The sequence below is a fragment of the Ptychodera flava genome, unplaced genomic scaffold, assembly GCF_041260155.1.
Source record: "Ptychodera flava strain L36383 unplaced genomic scaffold, AS_Pfla_20210202 Scaffold_119__1_contigs__length_201995_pilon, whole genome shotgun sequence".
In the NCBI taxonomy this organism is placed as follows: domain Eukaryota; kingdom Metazoa; phylum Hemichordata; class Enteropneusta; family Ptychoderidae; genus Ptychodera; species Ptychodera flava.
Window position 1 is genome coordinate 2,896 of NW_027248301.1, and position 16,207 is coordinate 19,102.

Sequence of the window (16,207 nt, forward strand, 5' to 3'; positions counted from 1 at the left end):
TCTCTCTCTCTCTCTCTCTCTCTCCTCTCTCTCTCTCTCTCTCTCTCTCTCTCTCCTCTCTCTCTCTCTCTCTCTCTCTCTCTCTCTCTCTCTCTCTCTCTCTCTCTCTCTCTCTCTCTCTCTCTCTCTCTCTCTCTCTCTCTCTCTCTCTCTCTCTCTCTCTCTCTCTCTCTCTCTCTCTCTCTCTGGATACAGTATGTAAGTATACCAAAAAGGAGAGTTTGATTTAAGACACTAGCAGTCTGGCAAGGCTAAAAAAAATATAATGTGTATTACAAGTTATCTTTTCTAACCTGGAATGCCAATTACAAGGCTAAAATAAAAGAATATCCTTTCAAAATATTCATGTTTATTAAAAGTTTTCTTTTCTAGCTGGAAAAGCCAATTACTTACATCATCTAATCCTATACTAGATATGAAAATAAACTGTTTCTGCCCTTCATTGATACTGAGTAGTGATTCTGTTCAAGTCCATAGTTCATCTCATTTTTGAGCCATTTATTAAAAAATGTGAAATACACAATAGAAAGACTGGAATTCGCTAAATAAAAATATAGTCTGCTTTACAACAGTGTGATTGAGTATTGTATGAGAAAACATTTCTCTCTCTCTCTCTCTCTCTGTCTCTGTCTCTCTGTCTCTCTCTCTCTCCTCTCTGTCTCTCTGTCTCTCTCTGTCTCTCTCTCTCTCTCTCTCTCTCTCTCTCTCTCTCTCTCTCTCTCTCTCTCTCTCTCTCTCTCTCTCTCTCTCTCTCTCTCTCTCTCTCTCTTCTCTCTCTCTCTCTCTCTCTCTCTCCTCTCTCTCTCTCTCTCTCTCTCTCTCTCTCTCTCTCTCTCTCTCTCTCTCTCTCTCTCTCTCTCTCTCTCTCTGGGATACAGGATGTAAGTATACCCAAAAGGAGAGTTCTGATTTAAGACACTAGCAGTCTGGCAAGGCTAAAACAAAATATTAATGTGTAGTGCAAGTTATCTTTTCTAACCTGGAATGCCAATTACAAGGCTTAAATAAAAGAATATCCTTTCAATATTCATGTTTATTAAAAGTTTTCTTTTCTAGCTGGAAAAGCCATTACTTACATCATCTAATCCTATATAGATATGAAAATAAACTGTTTCTGCTCCTTCATTGATACTGAGTAGTGATTCTGTTCAAGTCCATAGTTCATCTCATTTTTGAGCCATTTATTAAAAAAATGAAATACACAATAGAAAGACTGGAATTCGCTAAATAAAAATATAGTCTGCTTTACAACAGTGTGATTGAGTATTGTATGAGAAAACATTTCTCTCTCTCTCTCTCTCTCTCTCTCTCTCTCTCTCTCTCTCTCTCTCTCTCTCTCTCTCTCTCTCTCTCTCTCCTCTCTCTCTCTCTCTCTCTCTCTCTCTCTCTCTCTCTCTCTCTCTCTCTCTCTCTCTCTTCTCCGGGATACAGTGTGTAAGTATACCAAAAAGGAGAGTTGTGATTTAAGACACTAGCAGTCTGGCAAGGCTAAAACAAAATATTAATGTGTATTACAAGTTATCTTTTCTAACCTGGAATGCCAATTACAAGGCTAAAATAAAAGAATATCCTTTCAAAATATTCATGTTTATTAAAAGTTTTCTTTTCTAGCTGGAAAAGCCAATTACTTACATCATCTTATCCTATACTAGATATGAGAATAAACTGTTTCTGCCCTTCATTGATACTGAGTAGTGATTCTGTTCAAGTCCATAGTTCATCTCATTTTTGAGCCATTTATTTAAAAAATGTGAAATACACAATAGAAAGACTGGAATTCGCTATATAAAATATAGTCTGCTTTACAACAGTGTGATTGAGTATTGTATGAGAAAACATTTCTCTCTCTCTCTCTCTGTCTCTGTCTCTCTCTCTGTCTCTCTCTCTCTCTCTCTCTCTCTCTCTCTCTCTCTCTCTCTCTCTCTCTCTCTCTCTCTCTCTCTCTCTCTCTCTCTCTCTCTCTCTCTCTCTCTCTCTCTCTCTCTCCTCTCTCTCTCTCTCTCTCTCTCTCTCTCTCTCTCTCTCTCTCTCTCTCTCTCTCTGGGATACAGGATGTAAGTATACCCAAAAGGAGAGTTCTGATTTAAGACACTAGCAGTCTGACAAGGCTAAAACAAAATATTAATGTGTAGTGCAAGTTATCTTTTCTAACCTGGAATGCCAATTACAAGGCTAAAATAAAAGAATATCCTTTCAAAATATTCATTTTATTAAAAGTTTTCTTTTCTAGCTGGAAAAGCCCATTACTTACATCATCTATCCTATACTAGATATGAAAATAAACTGTTTCTGTCCTTCATTGATACTGAGTAGTGATTCTGTTCAAGTCCATAGTTCATCTCATTTTTTGAGCCATTATTTAAAAATGTGCAAATACACAATAGAAAGACTGGAATTAGCTATAATTTTACACAGTGTGATTGAGTATTGTATGAGAAACATTCCTCTCTCTCTCTCTCTCTCTCTCTCTCTCTCTCTCTCTCTCTCTCTCTCTCTCTCTCTCTCTCTCTCTCTCTCTCTCTCTCTCTCTCTCTCTCTCTCTCTCTCTCTCTCTCTCTTCTCTCCCCTCTCTCTCTGTGATACAGGATGTAAGTATACCAAAAAGGAGAGTTGTGATTTAAGACACTAGCAGTCTGGACAAGGCTAAAACAAAATATTAATGTGTATACAAGTTATCTTTTCTAACCTGGAATGCCAATTACAAGGCTAAAATAAAAGAATATCCTTTCAAAATATTCATGTTTATTAAAGTTTTCTTTTCTAGCTGGAAAAGCCAATTACTTACATCATCTTATCCTATACTAGATATGAAAATAAACTGTTTCTGCCCTTCATTGATACTGAGTAGTGATTCTGTTCAAGTCCATAGTTCATCTCATTTTGAGCCATTTATTTAAAAAATGTGAAATACACAATAGAAAGACTGGAATTCGCTAAATAAAAATATAGTCTGCTTTACAACAAATGTGATTGCGTCTCTCTCTCTCTCTCTCTCTCTCTCTCTCTCCTCTCTCTCTCCTCTCTCTCTCTCTCTCTCTCTCTCTCTCTCTCTCTCTCTCTCTCTCTCTCCTCTCTCTCTCTCTCTCTCTCTCTCTCTCTCTCTCTCTCTCTCTCTCTCTCTCTCTCTCTCTCTCTCTGGGATACAGTATGTAAGTATACCCAAAAGGAGAGTTCTGATTTAAGACACTAGCAGTCTGACAAGGCTAAAACAAAATATTAATGTGTATTACAAGTTATCTTTTCTAACCTGGAATGCCAATTACAAGGCTAAAATAAAAGAATATCCTTTCAAAATATTCATGTTTATTAAAAGTTTTGTTTTCTAGCTGGAAAAGCCAATTACTTACATCATCTAATGCTATACTAGATATGAAAATAAACTGTTTCTGCCCTTCATTGATACTTAGTAGTGATTCTGTTAAAGTCCATAGTTCATCTCATTTTGAGTCATTTATTTAAAAAATGCGAAATACACAATAGAAAGACAGGAATTCGTTAAATAAAAATACAGTATGCTTTACAACAGTGTGATTGAGTTTTGTTTGAGAAAATTATTCTCTCTCTACTCTCACTTCTCTCTGAGAAACTTCTCTCTCTCTCTCTCCTCTCTCTCTCTCTCTCTCTCTCTCCTCTCTCTCTCTCTCTCTCTCTCTCTCTCTCTCTCTCTCTCTCTCTCTCTCTCTCTCTCTCTCTCTCTCTCTCTCTCTCTCTCTCTCTCTCTCTCTCTCTTCTCTCTCTCTCTCTCTCTCTCTCTCTCTTCTCTCTCTCTCTCTCTCTCTCTCTCTCTCTCTCTCTCTCTCTCTCTCTCTCTCTCTGGGATACAGGATGTAAGTATACCCAAAAGGAGAGTTCTGATTTAAGACACTAGCAGCCTGACAAGGCTAAAACAAAATATTAATGTGTAGTACAAGTTATCTTTTCTAACCTGGAAATGCCAATTACAAGCTAAAATAAAAGAATATCCTTTCAAAATATTCATGTTTATTAAAGTTTTCTTTTCTAGCAGGAAACACCAATTACTTACGTCATCTATCCTATACTAGATATGAAAATAAACTGTTTCTGCCCTTCATTGATACTGAGTAGTGATTCTGTTCAAGTCCATAGTTCATCTCATTTTTGAGCCATTTATTTAAAAAATGTGAAATACACAATAGAAAGACTGGAATTCGCTAAATAAAAATATAGTCTGCTTTACAACAGTGTGATTGAGTATTGTATGAGAAAACATTTCTCTCTCTCTCTCTCTCTCTCTCTCTCTCTCTCTCTCTCTCTCTCTCTCTCTCTCTCTCTCTCTCTCTCTCTCTCTCTCTCCTCTCTCTCTCTCTCTCTCTCTCTCTTATGCCGAATTTAAATAGCCGGTAAGTGTCCCAAACAGTTGGGTTTATTTATGATACTGTCATTGGTATCAGACAGAAAGAAATATTTCAGCAGATGTATAAGATGTATGAAAAGTTTTGAATTCATGTCAGCATCGCTTCACTATATAAGTTTATACAACACAATACAATACAATACAATACAATACAATACAATACAATACAATACAATACAATACAATACAATACAATACAATACAATACAATACAATACAATACAATACAATACAAAACAATACAATACAATACAATACAATACAATACAATACAATACAATACAATACAATACAATACAATACAATACAATACAATACAATACAATACAATACAATACAATACAATACAATACAATACAATACAATGCAATGCAATGCAATGCAATGCAATGCAATACAATACAATACAATACAATACAATACAATACAATACAATACAATACAATACAATACAATACAATACAATACAATACAATACAATACAATACAATACAATACAATACAATACAATACAATACAATACAATACAATACAAATACAATACAATACAATACAATCAATACAATACAATACAATACAATACAATACAATACAATACAATACAATACAATACAATACAATACAATACAATACAATACAATACAATACAATACAATACAATACAATACAATACAATACAATACAATACAATACAATACAATACAATACAATACAATACAATACAATACAATACAATACAATAATACAATATAATACAATACAAGAAAAGAAAAGAAAAGAAAAGAAAAGAAAAGAAAAGAAAAGAAAAGAAAAAAGAAGAAAAGAAAAGAAAAGAAAAGAAAAGAAAAGAAAAATAGAGGTATAACTGGTCTTGTCATTCCGTATTGTCATGTATCGATATTGTTAAATATATATCATTTTCTAGGCATGTTTTACAAAGACAGATATATAGAATACAAATGCAGGAACATAAGTAAAGAATATCCAAATTCCAAATATCACATCCATTTTAATCAAGATAACCCCATTGTCTTTATGAAAAAGTAAAATAACTTGGCACGATGTACCTTCCGGTTTATTGCACTGTTTTATGTTCTACTATAGTCTATGTTGTCTTTATGTGATTTCTTCTACTAAGAAGGCCAAACACTTTCTTTCGAATAGCTTGATCATTTCGATATCTCAGACATTATACTGATATTATCCATACACATTTCAACATTATATTCTTTTTATTAGAAGACAGATTAACAGCAATGTCTTAAAGTTGTTTATGTGAAAATTTAAATGCTTGCTCATATGCGTTATAAAGTAATTTACCTACAGAGTGGGGCCGACTTGCAGCGTTATAATTGACGTATATAAATAAATTCCCTAAATTTCTGTAAATAATGACAATCGATCAATCAAATATAGCCTTGTAAACACGCTGCAAGTCAGCCGATAGTCACCATCCAGTCACTATCCAGCTGATATTCCTTAGCCAGAGTCTCATTCGTTTTAAAGTTATACGGTTGCGTAAATAGATAGCGAATAATAGCTTAACTTCTTTTCGAAAAAGCCTTGTTAAAACTACGCAAAACAACTAAATGTTGATGAAAATCTCAACAAAAGCTGTCAACCGCTAGTTTCTCATTGCTTTTTGTGTTAAATTTGCAGGCATACGCCTTATGAAGATTTCGATGTCAATATAGTACTATATATATACGTACCCCTTATGAAAATGTTTATGGAAATATGTGTGAACATAAATATTCTTTGTTACTTTTTTACCAGGAATTCTTCCAGAGTCTTCAGGAATCCTCTCAAAGAAATGAAACGCGCAAAAATCTTTATCGAGGACGGGTTATGTTAGTTGGGGCATATGGTGCAGGGAAGACATCGACAAAAAGAAGTCTTTTCAAAGAACCTTATAAAACAAAGCATGTGAGCACAGATGGAGCTGATGTCTTCAGTATAGATATAACAGAATGGATTATTAAAGGTAACGTTTTGTCTCATGAAATGCTGCACTAAAATTGTTGTTGAAAAAATAAAGTACAATAGGGTATTAGGAAACATTGTTTACGTCTAGGCAACCTTCGCCGTGAAAAATCCTTATAGTTGCCTTCTGCGTTTCAAGTCACTCTTGGTTGTATTATTTTGATTTCGAACTCTCCTCTGAAATGGATGACTTACTCTACAACTCAAGATACTAACATACACATTGGAGGACCAAAAAATACCTATGTGTGGTTTACCTACTCAAATGTAGACAATTTCTACGTTGTTGTGTTCTCTTTGCAAGAAAAATTGTAATGCAACACCCCATTTCATGAAATGATTGATCAAAGTTTAAGAATCTTTTGGTATCATGTTTGCGTCGAGTATTGCAATGATAATATGGCTAAGTCCTACCCACGTCAGAGTTCAAGTGATATGCAAACATTAACATTCGTCCTGCAGCTGAAGACCCAACGAAGCATTCCGTTATACTACAGATTTCGATTCAGTGTAACGTTTCAGGAAAGTAGGATCAACGTCCTTTGGTGTCGATTTAATCTCGATAACGTAAACATTGTATCGCGGGGCTACTAAACTACTACCATTTTCAGTAATAGAGCGCAAAGCCACTGCAGTGAACTGCAATAAAACTGCTCACACTAATTAGTATCAGCAGTAGCCAGCTGGCAAAGTCGACAACATCGTATGTCCCATGCAGACAGTTTGTCTGGGGGAAATTGAAATAAAAAAGATTTGTACGTGGACCAGTGCATGGTAATGTTACATAGTATCTTAATCTTGAACACAGGGTGCCAATTGTAAACTCTCATTACAACTCGAGCCTCAGACAGAGCTAGTTTTGCCTTTGTACAAGCAGACTTTTTTGTCTTTATCAAGTAGCCTTGTTCAACACCAAATTAGCCACGGCTACAGCTGAAACTAATCAGTGTAACCAGTTTTATTGCAGTTCACTGCAATGGCTTCGCGCTCTATTACTGAAAATGGTAGTAATTAACTTGGCGCTATCAGTGACTGTGGAAGTGAGCGGGGTTGTTTATTACACTTCAGTTACGATGTTTTTACTGCACTGATAACAGTGGACAACAACAACTTCAATTTCTGTAAGACATTTTATTTTCGTATATTGGAACAAAATCAAAAGTAACAGAACAACAAGAATGAAAATCCAACGAAAACATCTAAGTATTCATTGTTGATTAATAAAGTTATGGAATATCACACAATAAAGATGCGGTAGGTAATTTGTCGCTGTGCCTTTGGAAACTGCATAAGTCGGTCACGCTTACGTCCATTGGATCCGCGTCACTCTTGTCCGTAATACACGTAATGGATAATTAGTTCGAGCTCTTCGTTAGAATTCCCGAAAGACTTTGACGACGCCGTCCTCTCAGCTGTAAACCATCGGTTTGGATAGATTGCACTTGAGAGGCCCCTTATATCGGGCTTATATCGCATAGCACGCCAAAAACTGAAGTTTACGACATTTGTGTGCGATATAGACTTGTGACGTATTTTGGACCGTTCCACTGTTATGAAGTATATTATATGAACGTTATCTGTTTTCTATCTGCTGAATTTTAGCGAGGGAGCATATTTTGTCAAGGCTGTCAGGCAAGATAAGACGGACGTTTGTTTTGTCAACAACATCGATTCATCTGCGTCCAATTTACGCAATGTTATATAAAGCTCACTGAGAAAAAGTTTACTTTCTCACACCCCGTCACATTGTACTAGCCTGCACTAATCAAACTACAGTAATTACGTTTCTAAAATTAGATGCGTGACGATCTTCCAAGAGAGTGACTTTACACACCGCTCGAGCGGCATTTCACTGTCTAACTAAAACTATAGAAATAATGTCAGCTAGAGGCAGAATGTTCCAAAGAGGAAAGGAACACAGTCTTGACTATCGCAGGCTGTAAGTTGTTTTGCAGTCTTTGTTGGACGTAGGAGCTAAATTACGAAAGCGGAGCAATACCTCACGAAAAGATTGCCGAAGTTGCCAGAGACAGAAAGGTCCATCATGTGACTGTTAAAAAACTATGGAAGCAGTATCGTGAACAAGGGCATCTACAACGAAAGCCTTGTAGTGGTGGACGTCAGAGAAAATTGAATAACCACGACCTGCTGTATGTATAAATGCAGACATTGAAATTTCGACATCTGCTCTTTGTAAATACGTGAAATATCGACTACTAAGTGGCGAGTGGACAAGATAGAAAATAAGTAAGCATGCCAAAAGTCCAAAACTGACTCTAAACGTGGTTATGGGTGCTAACTGAATTTGTTATGAACATGTAATCGCGGGGACATCCAACACAACTCTGCATCGTAGCTTCATCGTAATATGCAATACGCCATTTTCATGCACTGTCATGGTTATTTTTAAACCGTGGGATTCCTTCAAGTTTGAAATGTTATTTTACGCAAATTATCAAGTCAAGCTAATTTAAAGTATAGAAATTATGCTAATACAAGCCGACAACGCACGTCAAAAGATGAGACGGTGGTGGTGTGCCTTTTTTCATGTTTTTATTTGGGGATAAATTAATCGGCAGCCCGTCGAAAGTGAAAGAATGCTGTACCGATTTTAAATCGCGATATTGTCATAGTTGTCTGATTTTTACGCTGATGTCAACATTCCGATTAAGGTGCACTTCTGAAAGGTTTCCTATCTCAAGATGTAAAGACTGTTGTTCAATTATAGTGATACTCATAAGTTCTGTGTTAATTCAGATTTCCATTTCATGTAATGATAACAACCAATACCATGTCACAACTGTGAAATGTTTAGGTCATGGACATGCTGGTCAACACGTTTTCTCTATGGCTTGATTTTTCACAACTTCGGTAATGAACATGGAATATGTTCACGTTTTCGTTGGATTTTTATTTATTTTCAACGTTGGTGTTTGGCTTCAAATGTTTGGAAATAAAATATGCTTCAGGAATGAACTATATTGTCTACAGTTGAATGTTTGTTCGTAAACTGTAATAAACGACCCCCACTTCCTCAGACACTGATAGCGCCAAGTTAATTATTTTAGTAGCCCCGCGATACAATGTTTACGTTATCGAGATTAAAACGACACCAAAGGACGTTGTTCCCACCTTCTCGAAATGTTACACTGAATCGAAATCTGTAATAAGTCTTTTTAGGACTAGGGAACTTAGTACATGTTTAGCGCTAATGCTCTTACGGAGTGTGTAAACGTTACATATAAAAGGATCTGACCATGTGCTACAGTAATGGACAACGTCGAAAAATTTGTAAATTTGTTCTCTAATTACCATCAGCAGCAGTAAATCCCACGTGCGAGTTACTATATTTAGTAGTCAAGACCTACAATCGAGGTTATCGCTATCTTTGGTGGACTTGTGATTGAAAATGAAAACTCGGAAAAGGAGAGTAAAGTTAGAATGTTAATTATTAAAGTGCCAACGTTGTTGTAGGGTACATGAAAATATATAAAATGATATAACAAAATGTTTCTACGCATATGTCAATGTTGCAGGGAAACTTTGCTATTTCAAAGGATCCGCATCTCTGCAGACAATTAAGATGGATAGCAACGTTAACACATTTGACAATAAATTATGTATATTGTCCTAATTAGCAACTAAATGTTGAATTCATTTAGACGTTTTCTTTCGTACGCTCAGGACACTAGTACATTCATGGTGTCCAATCCATGCTAAAATTTGTTCTTTCTATTTTACTATTCTGAATTTCAATTTTACAACTCAAGATTGCCCTTGCCTTTCTTTATTACCATTCTATACTCAATTTAAAAACTCGACTTTCTATGTCTACTTCTACATTCTATTCTGAATTCCAAATTACAACTAAACATTTCTCTCAATTTTCTGTTACTCTTCAATCTATATTTAATTTTACCACTCACAACCTTAAGGTCCGTATTTTGTTTACGTTGTCAATGACGGCTTCATTCTCTCGTAATGTAGCAAAATTGTACCTGCATTACTCGGTCAGAGCAATACATTATGTTTCCTGATAGAACAGAGGAGAGGTTGGCACAATTTTCACCGAATGAAATTTCACCCTATTTTACTAATCTATACTTAGCGGAATGTTGTTCGACAAACCGTCGAAAATAAAAGACGTCGCAACTATTTTTAAAGATAAAAAGACAGAAAACGTGTGGTAACGTACTTTCCAAGCTGGAACAGTTTTAATTGCCGGACTTCACTGACTTTTTGCAGACGTTCGTCAGCAAATGATCATTGTTGTTTTAGTTGCTGACGTAATAGGGCTAAGCCTGAAATGTCTTTATCTCTGACCTCTTACCACTTGATCGGCTCTCTGTATTGATATTAATGAGGCAGCCCCGCCGTGAACATAAAATAGTAAAAAAGTATATGACTGGTATTTAAATGTTTACATTGTTGTTTTGTTGACTTTTGGAACGCTATATTCACATCACATTTCACTTATTGTAAAGTATAAAGGACTTACCATTACCTCTTTGAAATCACCTTATTGATAAACTAATTCCGTCAATCTCCTTTTACAGAGCCTAAACTTGGGCTGATCAAAATACCAATAAGAATGATAGTATAATAACAAAAGCTTAGGCCACTTTTAACAACGAGAAATGTTATTTACGGTTTGAGTATATGCTGTGCATACTTTGTTATCATATGCCCACGAACGCATCAGTGTCTCCTCTGACGTGAACATGATGTATCAGCCGTGACCAACTCTTTTGGTGTAACCCGCACTAATTTAAATGCGACCACCTATTATTAAAACAGAACAAAAAATTCTGTCTTACGTCTGATCCCGAAAAGTTTGGGGTTTTGAAACTATTCTGGTAAAATTGGGCCTTACGGTGTTCAGGACACGTGCTGACGTTTACGTGTTATTTTGTTGTCGATAAACACTGTACGGAGCCGTGTAATCGTACAATACTGTCGAGAGTTGTCGTTGTCGGTCAGGCTGCAGCCATTCTCTATGTTCAGGGTATTTAGTATGTCGAAACTCGCAAAGAAATTATAAGTTAAATGCCACTTAAATTTATAGCAAAGAACGATACAGACAAGATGAGTAAATGAATACTTAAATGGAAATGATTATTTAACAAGTTTCATATTTTAACCAAAGAGAAATATAATTTTCAGACAGTGTTATTCTTAATAGTAAATCACACTCTATGCAAATCGCGATCCGATCTTATGTGCTGTATTGTCTCCTGCAGAGTCATGTTAGCCATATGTTGGCAAGCGATCAGCATTATAATAATTATTTGAAACTTAAAATAATATCCAGACACTCGTCTTTCCCAGGTAGAGGTTAATTCATGCCAGTAAACAACTAAACTTCGCTTAATGTCGCCGTAGTAATTCTTTGTGGGCGCATGGACAAACAGTTCCTTCAAAATTCTGGCAACATCAAATTTTATTGTAGGTTTTCAATCAGTTTCATTTAAATTTAGTCATTGGGATATGATTAAAGGTGATATCCCATGTTATCACAGCTTGGTCGGGACACATTCGTCCTGTTTCATAAGTGAGGTCCGAGACACATGTACCTGTCACAGTGATTGGTGTCTGCGGTCCAATAAGGTCAGCTTACAACCCACTCATTGGCTGTACCCTTTCTATTAGGTCTCGGTTACCGTGTAATGTTCAGTTGACGGCACTGTGCTTGGTTGCCTCACTATGGTGTCCCTGTGTGACTAATAGCCTCATTTTGAATGTTCACTGCCTCGTTATAGTGTCCAATGTACTTCCTAGAAACCGTTGTGGTTCGACCGCGACGTGAAGACAATGACAAAGAGAATCAGTGTTCACTGAGAAACATGAAGTCATTCAATTGGTTGTTTTATTTAGCACTGCACGCTTGGTGTTCAGCGATTCCTCCTTTCAATAGTAATATTTTGATGTGGTCGGTAGCGCAAAATAAGCATATTCTTTTCTGTAAATTTGGAAAATTTTGGCCAGTGATGACGTCTTGTCCATTGCTATCTCTAACAATGCTTACAGAGTTCAGACATTAAGCATATGATTCCAACATCATCACTGCCCGTAAAGCAAAGAAACTAGTAAAATTTTGAATGCTACATCCCTTACGACTAATATCACTTGTTACCGTAAAAAATAAGGACGTCCAGTAGAAATGCTGTAATATCGTTATTTTGGACGGAAAGATGCGATTTATGATGTGGTGGATTTACCGTTATTTCAACGTTAGGTGGAATTACCGGAAACATGGAATATGGAAATGGAAAATGGAATCCCGAATGTGTAGCATGGCGCCTTAAAACGAAAATCTTGTAATGTGAGAAATTTGAAAACACTCACTTCTGCGTTTTCTGACGCATTAAGATACGCAGTCCTGCGTACGATGTTGTTTTCCCGCGCGTTATACGGCCTCACACCACAGCCCTGCTGAGGTCCATAGACGAAACCGGCGACATACGGTCCTGATTTAGACCGCGCATGAAAACCTAATGACATACATACTTTCAAGATCACAGTGTCTGAGCTTTCCGAATATGCAGTATAAAATCAGGAGACTGCTTTTCTAGCATGTAAAAGTTCGCGCAAGCACAGATACAGCGAAAGTAAAGTCAGCGTTGAATCTTTATTGTGCCGCGCAACAAAATAAAAGCAGCCACTGACGTTTTTGCAGGCAAAGTAGCAATGTCAAGAAATAATTCTTTATTGGAAAGACGTGCTGGCGTTACCAGACCCTGTTACTTTTTTACATGAACACTGTGTTGATTTCACCATGGATATGTTAGACAAATATATCCATGTCTTGAACAAAGAAAAAATAATAAATAAAATTTCGATGCTATCAATGAGTGTTTTCCGTCTTATGGAAATACAACTGACGCTAAACATGGATATGGCACTTTAAAACGAGAACGGACGTGTGTGGATACGATGGCGGAGGTTCTTTGGGAATAGGTGGGAACAGTCCATTGCACCAGGTACGGATAGTCGCTGATGTGGGAGGGGCATAAGAGTCGGTCATAGTCGATGACGGTGTACTCGCTGTTGTCGGAATTTCATCTGGACTTTTATGATAGACGTACGGTGATGATACTGGCATCAAATAATATGGATAAGGTGTATAAATACTTGCAAGTAAGTTTTCAGCAATCTTTGAGCTGGCTGCTTCGGTGTTTGTTCGGTTGATGTTGTCTCAATCTCGCTTAAGCTACCACCTCGATTGACCAAGGAAGTTTGTGTACATGCAGACGAATGAAATGAGATACCGCGCTTTTCAAGCTCTTTCTGTATAGGATTTACCGTATTTGTGTATTATTCTCTAACTCATCGCTAGGAACTTTTTGTTACAAAAGAGACACAAAGTGAATCTTTTATCCTGGATTCCAGTTTCCGTTTTCCGTTTTCCATTTTCCATGTTTCCAGTAATTCCACCCACCATATTTCGATTTCATTCTTAGAAAAGGGAGTACATTAAAGCAGCATACTGTTTTGAGTCATTTGGCGATGATGTCTTTGAAATTGTTCTAAGTACACTACGGTTTCATAAAATTGGATTGAAATATCGCAATGAGAAAAGAATTATTACAACTTGTGTACTACATTCCTAATTTACACTAATTGTTGTTCTCCCAACCAAAAGTGAACGAATATAAAAGGCTCTCCAGCCGGCTGGTACCATCTGTGGTGTTCCAACCATGGTACATCACGAGTAATACAACGGGTCTTTTTTGTCTCTGAAGCAATCAGAGCGTTGGATTTGCGAGCTTGTATATTATAATTCAGGGTATGCTGTCGGCATGCTCGGAAATTGAAAACGGCCCGCTACATATGTGTTATATATAAATGTTACATGGTTCAAAAACCCTACCGGTGTACAGTCGATATGTTCTATATTATTCAGAATGTTTGTGTGATTAGAACAAATTTACAATAGAAGGGCCTTTAGTCCACGCCAGCGACCGTCAAAATATCACCTAAAACTGAATCGTTTCCAGCAAGTATTCGGAGCCAAATAGACATTGAACAATACAAGTGAATGTTTCTAAGGCGAAGTTGGCCTTCTGTCTTTGTCTTTGAGCGTTGTGATCGAATCAAGTACCAGGTGCAAACATTTTAAGGTAGCTTTCCACCTTTATCGGGGTATTTATGTCGAAAACACGAAAATGTGTTTTTCCCCTGAAAAGTATTCCTGTAATATTAATTTTAAGTGTGAAGAATATCGTGTTCCGAAAGTTCCTGTTTCTGGCTTAAATTTTGCGATAAAGATTTACAAGAGGAACAGATGCACGTTTTTACGTTTTGAGACTACCGTTAAATCTTGATTGGCAAAGGATTAAGCTAAGCGACAACGTCACAATATTGTCGCGTGCACTTGGACAACATCCGCTGTGAAAATCCCATTGACACCTACCATTCACTGCGTGTGTCAAAACCATCGTGTGTATGCGTAGCGATCAGGCGTAGCAAGGGGGATCTATACGGTTTTCTCATAGGGGTGGTCGACCCTACAAGATGGCAACTTATAAGTATTAGCGACACAACTAGGCCATACTTGTGGAGTTCATGAAGATCCAATTTCCGGTTAGTACCGAAGACAAAAGCAGAATATATCGAGTGTTTCAATCCACAGTAAGGGCAGGACCTGCTGTTATTATCAAATAAAAGTGTTAAAAAGTCACAGTCAAATTCGCTTGTCAGAGATCGCCCGCCCATCACGCTTGTTCATTTCAATGATCATCGGGGCAGACTTTAGTTTTCATCAGAATCCAAAGGCTATATTTAGCAGCACAATCCGAGTCAGACGAGTCTTTCGGTGAGCCGTATATTTGTAGTTGCTTTGCCACATACCGAATGTTTTATTTGAAACATTTTTGCGCCTTTCAAAAAGCATCCGGAGCATTTGATACATCGTAAAAAAGGGAAAACGAAAAAGGGGTCCTCGAAAGTCTACAACAATCACACAGATGTCCATAAGTGTAAACGACAGGCTGCGAATTTCAGAGAAGGGATCATACTACAATCAAACTTTAACGCCGATGCTCGATGATTTGTCGTCCGATGAGAGCATTAAAATGTTGTAACGATACCGATGACACGCAATATTTCGAGACACCTCTCGAAGAGAATAGCGGATCAGATGAAATGACGTCCTTGTCTTTTATGTTCAAGTTTTCTCAAATTCTCTCCTTTGACTTTGTTGCCGCGGACTGGTATTTGGTTATGGCTGCCAAAATGACTCTAGAAACGGTGTTCACCACAGAAATGTCGTAAAGAGCGAAGGCAAACTATTGTCTGAGAAACGCTCGGAGTTGAATGGTGTTAATCTGTTTAGGCGCGTGAATTTAAACAATATAGCAACTCACTGAATCACAGCATGTAGGTTTTTTAAGCCTCATGATCACAGACACTGCCAATCTATATCTACATATAAATGCAGGTATTTTTGTCGTGTTGTCAACCAATATTCCATTCGCTATGTCACTCATTATTGAGATCGCTTGATCATACCCTACCGCGGCTATGAATCCTTTCCGAGATCGAATGCTGACATAAAATTTCATTATACTAGTGTATTTACGTTTGTGTAGACGGCATCGAGATGCCGTAGCAGTCCCGACAGTTAGGTCGAACAGTTAATACTCTGTCTAAATCTTACAGCTAATCCGTCAACAATTATGCATAATCCCTTCCTGGGGAATCCTCACGTTTATTTAGTAATAGGTCACTGTTTACATTGTGCTCTGAAAGGAAACATCGCTCCCGAAAATCTCCCTTTTAGCCTTATTTCAACCGCTGACCCTGATTTAAATGAATGAAAATACTGTTTGGGTTGAATAGTTAATTGAA